At 39.6% G+C, this 6,297-nt stretch overlaps 1 protein-coding gene across 1 annotated transcript in view; it reads left to right on the top strand.

Moving 5' to 3' along the window:
- SBF2 (SET binding factor 2) overlaps window positions 1-6,297 on the top strand; it is a 436,540-nt gene that overhangs the window by 10,132 nt on the left and 420,111 nt on the right. The window lies entirely within an intron of this gene.

Genomic DNA, 6,297 nt, shown 5'->3' with positions numbered 1-6,297 from the left:
CCTGCCTCAGCCTCCCAAGTAGCTGGGACTACAGGCACCCGCCACAACGCCCGGCCATTTTTTGGTTGCAGCCATCATTGTTGTTTGGCGGCCCGGGCTGGGGATTCGAACTTGCCACCTTAGGTGTATGTGGCTGGCGCCTTAGCCACTTGAGCCACAGGCGCCGAGCCGAGTAATCTGATTTTGAGAGGTAAGAATATCCAGAATATCCAAAGAATATGCTTTGTATCCCAGAGTTGTCTGCCTGTTAGTGCTCAGTAAGCCATGTTTGTTGAATTGCAGAAATGGTCAGATCCAATGAGAGCTTTGAAATACACAGAATAGATAGAAACATAGATGAAGGCAGAAGAGTGGAAATAAGTGGAATGAGAGCAATTGATGTTGGAGAGAGTAGGGATAGATATAGGAATAAAGTTTCTTAGGACTTGGAGGTCTAAATCAGATGTATTCATTATACAAATATATCAGTCTATCCTTGATTCCTCCCTGCTCAAGAGGGTGCACTTTGGAAAATAAAATTGCCATTTCATTAGTCTTGGAGATATATGTTGAGTATCCATAATCTGAAAATCTGAAGTTTAGAATGCTCTGAAATCTGAAGCTTTTTAAGAACTGAGATGATAATCAAAGGGAAATGCTGATTGGAGCATTTTAGATTTTGGATTTTGAGTTAGGGAAGCTCGATCAGTAGGTATAATGCATATATTCCAAAATCTAAAAAGTATGTGAAATCTGAAACCCTTCTGGTCAGCATTTCAGGTAAGGGATACTGAACCTGGATTTTATAATGATGACATTGTAGGGGTTGATCAGTCAGAGAGACAAGTCACAGGAAATCTACAGATGAACATGGCGCTAATGGACAGGAAGATATTTAGGAAAAGACAATAGAGATGTGTGCTCAGAAATTTCAGGATAAGCATTTAAATTTTAGAGACTAGTATCTAAATCATGAATTCTAAGAAACCTAATCTCTTGAAATGACTTTTTGAACAGCAATTTTCTTTTTTACTGGTTGTAGATTAGTTTATAGGCCCATTATGATAAAGATCATTTTTGTTAAAAGCTATTATAAAAGTGAAGTCATTGTATTGCTGGAATAGCATTTCTTTCCTTTTTATTTTTATTTTTGAGACAGGGTCTCACTATGTTGCCCTTGAGAGAGTGCTGTGGCGTCACAGCTCACAGCAACCTCCAATTCTTAGGCGTAAGCAATTTTCTTGCCTCAGCCTCCCAAGTAACTGGGACTACAGGTGCCTGCCACAACACCCAGCTATATTTTGGTTGCAGTTGTCATTGTTGTTTAGCAGGCCCAGGCTAGGCTTGAACATACAGCTTCGGTGTATGTGGCTGGTGCCCTACTCACTGAGCTATAGGCACTGAGCCTGGAATAGCATTTCTTAATTTAAAGACATCTGTTATGGTCAAACTGATATGATTAAATATTGCAAGATTTAATGTCTTGTTATTGCTGAGCTTTAGAAATGTTTTGGGTTATAAAATTATTTATTAAAGCTTATTCATTTAAAATTCTGAGTCATAATTTACATTGTGAAGGAAAATGTAACCTTTATCAGTTCATAATTATTTTTTCCTATACTTAACAATCTCTTTGTCATAGAATTTTTCAGAAATTATTATTATTATTATTATTTTTTGTGGTTTTGGCCGGGGCCAGGCTTGAACACACCACCCCTGGTATATGGGGCCGGTGCCCTACTCCTTGAGCAACAGGTGCCGCCCCAGAAATTATTTTTTTCTGTTATATTTGTAAGTTTCCATTGTTCTCCTGAAAAAATGAATGAAAAATAATTTTGCATAAAGAAATATTTCATGTAATTGCTTAAATTTAAATGAATTTCAAGCAGGCTAGATTTTTTTTTTTTTTTTGAGACAGAGTCTCAGTCACCCTGGGTAGAGCGCAGTGGCATCACAGCTCACAGCAACCTCAAATTCTTGGACTAAAGGGATCCTCTTGCCTCAGCTTCCCCAGTAGCTGGGACTACAGGTGCCTGCCGCAACACCCAGCTAGTTTTTTCTATTTTTAGTAGTAACAGGGTATCAGTCTTGCTCAGGTTGGTCTGAAACTCCTGAGCTTTGCTGAGCCATGTGCTTCGGCCACCGAGGGTGCTAGGATTACAGATGTGAGCCACTACACCTGGCCTGCCTTGTTTTATGGCTGAGTAGTACTCCATGATGTGCACATACATTTTATTAATCCATTCATATATTGGTGGGCACTTAGGTTGTTTCCATGTCTTTGTGGTTATGAATTGTGCTGCTATAAACATGAGTGAAGGTGTCTTTTTTATAAAATGACCATTTTTCCTTTCAGTATATATCCAGCAGTGAGATTGCTGAATTAAATGGCAGGTCTACTCAGTTCTTTGAGGTATTTCCATACAACTTTCTGTAGCAATTGTACTAGTTTGCAGTCCCTTGAATGGTATATGAGTTTCTTTCTCTTTGCATTCACGACAGCATCTGTTGTTTTGTGATTTTTTTTTTTTTTTGAGACAGTCTCACTATGTCACCCTTGGTAGAGTGCTGTGACGCCACAGCGTCTCCAATTCTTGGGCTTAAGTGATTGTCTTGCCTCAGCCATCCAAGTAGCTAGGTTTACAGGTGTCTGTGACAATACCCGGCTATTTTTTTCAGGCACTCATCATTTTGTTTAGCTGGCCCAGGCCAGGTTTGAACCTGCCAGCCTTGGTACATGTGGCTGGTGCTGTAACCACTGTGCTATGGGCTCCAAGCCTGTTTTGGATTTTTTTTTTTTTTTTTTTTGCAGTTTTTTTTAGCTGGGGCTGGGCTTGAACCCACAACCTTCAGCATATGGGGTCAGCACCCTACTCCTTTGAGCCACAGGCACTGCCCTGTTTTGGATTTTTTAATACGTGCCATTCTCATTGGAGTTAGATGATATCTCATTGTGTTTTTGATTTGAATTTCCCTAATGATTAGAGATGTGAAACATTTTTTGATGAGTTTGTTGTCCATTAGTGTATCTTCATTTGAAAAGTTTTTGTTCATGTCTTTCGTCTACTTTTTAATGGGGTTGCTTGGTTGTTTCTTGCTGATTTGTTCGAGTTCTTTGTAGATTGTGTTATCAGCTCTTTATTAGATGAATAGCATGTGAATATTTTCTCCCACTCTGTGGGTTGTCTGTTTGCTCTTTTTATTGTGTCCTTGTAAAAGCCAAATACATTGTTAAGAAAATCATTTCCACAGCATTACAAATTAAAACAGCATGCACCCTAAATACTGAGGTGAATAATACGTTGTAAAACGTTCAGAATTCTTTGTAAGACAGAGATATTTATCTATATATCCATATATATCTTTGTCCGTAGTTTCCCTTTTCCTATTCTTTTGTTCATGAGACAGGGTCTCGCTCTGTTACCCAGGCTAGAGTGGTGCAATTGTATAATCACTATAGCCCCAAACTCTGGGGCTTAAGCAAATCTGCCTCAGCTTCCCTGGTACCTAGGACTATAGGCATGCATCCATATACCTGGCCAATTTTTTTCTTTTCTTTTCTTTTCTTTTTTTTTTTTTTTTGCAGTTTTTGGCTGGGGCTGAGTTTGAACCCGCCACCTCCAGCATATGGGGCTGGCGCCCTGCTTCGTGAGCTACAAGCACCATCCTACCTGGCCAATTTTTAAAAATTATTTTGTGGAGACAAGGTCTCTGAATGTTGCCCAGGCTGGTTTAAACCTCCTATGCTCTAGCTATCGTCCCGCTTTGGCCTTCCAAAGTGCTGGGATTACAAATGTATGCCATTGCACTCAGCTTTGCACATAGTTTTCAAAAGGTATATTCTTCTCATTTCAACTCACTAGTGCCACCTGTTCTGTCCATATTATTATGGTGGTATAGGGATCTAGTGTCACAGCTTACGTTTATTTCTTTAGGCACTTGCTTTATAGATGGAGACTATCAGATTGAATCTTCAGTTAAAAAAATAAAAAAAGTTGACTTTTCACATTAACAATTGACTCTTTTTTTTTTTTAAGACAGAGTCTCAAGCTGTCACCCTGGGTAGAGTACTGTGATGTCACAGCTCACAGCAACTTTCAACTCTTGGGCTTATGCGATTTTCTTGCCTCAGCCTCTTATGTAGCTGGGACTACAGGTGCCTGCTGCAATACCTGGCTATTTTTTGGTTGTAGTTGTCATTGTTGTTTGGCAGGCCTGGGCTGGATTCGAACCCACCAGCTCCAGTATATGTGGCTGGTGCCCTAGCCGCTGAGCTACTATGAAGAGGACTCTTCATAGTAACGCAGTGAGTTATCCTGGAAGGTGAATAAAGGCTAAATAATTTGCCCATGTTCATATAGGTCATAAGTGGAATTAAATGGGACAATAACACAGTTGTTTGACTTTAAATCAAAACTTTTGTTCATAAATACACTGTAGGGACTGAGGGGTGGAGAAGAGTGAGGGAAAGGAATAGAGAAGGGATTTTCAGGTTAGGGAACAGTAAGTAGTAGTGAGGAACATCCTGTGATAAACAATGAGTAGATCCTCAATTTGGTTGGAATATTGGGGCCAGAAGAGGGGAACTGATAAGTAATAAATGAAAATTACATTTGAGCAGTTGAAACAGATTTTTTCCAGCTATTTTCATAGGCCAGTCATTCATCATTGTGTTTTTCCTTGTCCTTCAGCACTTCCTCTCTGGATTTGAAATTCTTTTCTTTTCTTTTTTTTTTTTTTTTTGAGACAGAGTTTCAGTTTGTCACCCTCAGTGGAGTGCTGTCGCATTATAGATAACAGCAACCTCAAACTCTTGGGCTCAAGCCATTCTAGTAGCTGGGACTATAGGTGCCTGCCACAACGCCCTTCTAGTTTTAGAGGCAGGGTCTTGCTCTGGCTCAGGCTGGTCTGGAACCTGTGAGCTCAAGCAATCCACCTACCTCAGCCTCCCAGTGCTGGGATTATAGACGTGAGCCTCCATGCCAGGCCCTCAAATTCTTGATACTTTGGTAGCTAGCCATGAAAAAGTCCATACAAACAGAACAAAATCTGTTACACAGGAAGCTTAAAAAGTGTTTCCACAGAATGTTGGAAGTCAGAAAGATGAACCTACTTTTAAAATGTTTTTCTGTTATAAAGCATGGATGCTGTTTTCGTGTTTAGCAGGTAAGTTTGGACTTCTAATATGGTAAAAAAACATTTCCCCCCTGTAACCAAGTGTTGTGGCGGGTGCCTGTTGTCCCAGCTACTTGGGAGGCTGAGGCAAGAGAATTGCTTAAGCTCAAGAGTTGGAGGTTGCTGTGAGCTATGATACCATGGTACTTTACCAAGGACGATGTAGTGAGACTCTGTCTAAAAAAAAATACAACAAACAAAGCATATCCCCCCGCCCCCCCAGCTTTACCAAGAACGACGTAGTGAGACTCTGTCTCAAAAAAAAAAAACAACAACAACAACAACAAAGAAAGCCCCCCCCCCCATAACTTTTCAGCATGTTCTTTAGTAGAAAGTAAAAAGAGTATACAGATGGACCTCTGTTAAATGCTGGGTGCGGTGGCTCATGCCTGTAATCCAGGCACTCTGGGACGCTGAGGCAGGTGGATTGCCCTGAGCTCATAGGTTCCAGACCAGCCATGCAAGTGCAAGATCCCAGACCCTGTCTCTAAAAATAGCTGGGCATTTTGATGTGGCTTGTTGTCCCAGCTACTTGGGAGGCTCAGACAAGAGAATCTCTTGAGCCCAAAAGTTGAAGGTTGCTGTGAGCTGTGATGCTAGGGTACTCTACCAAAGGTAACAAAAGCAAAAAAGAAAAAAAAATATTATCAGTTATAATCTTAGAAAAGATTATTTTCTTTCAAGCTTGTTGAATGTAATGCTTTATAATGCTTTTAATTATGTTTAAAACTTGAGAGAATTTTCAAGTTTTGAAACCTAAAGTACATTATAATCTGTAATATTATGAATGCTACATACATTCAGAAACAGTAATGAACATCACATTGTTTTCCATCCCGTTCATATCGACTTAAGAAGTCACTTAGTGGACCTTCACTGGACCTGTATTAAAAATGGAGAGAGCCTATTGAATTTTATGTTAAAATATTATTTTTAAACAGTGAATTGTTAAAGTATTACCCCACGAAGCAATTTTTGTTTTACCTCTTCTAGTGTATTGATACTTTGTTTTGTTTTGAGATTCTGTTGCAGCTTTGGAACTGAGGGAGATTGGGATACTTTTTGTTTTCTTAATGAAAATAATGTTTATTTTTATTTATTTATTTATTTATTGTCCTTGGTAGTGCTGTGCCATCATAGCTC

The sequence above is a fragment of the Otolemur garnettii genome, unplaced genomic scaffold, assembly GCF_000181295.1.
Source record: "Otolemur garnettii isolate 467f Iridium unplaced genomic scaffold, OtoGar3 scaffold00001, whole genome shotgun sequence".
NCBI lineage: Eukaryota > Metazoa > Chordata > Mammalia > Primates > Galagidae > Otolemur > Otolemur garnettii.
The sequence above is the reverse complement of the archived record's forward strand: the minus strand, read 5'-3'. Positions and strand labels throughout refer to the sequence as shown.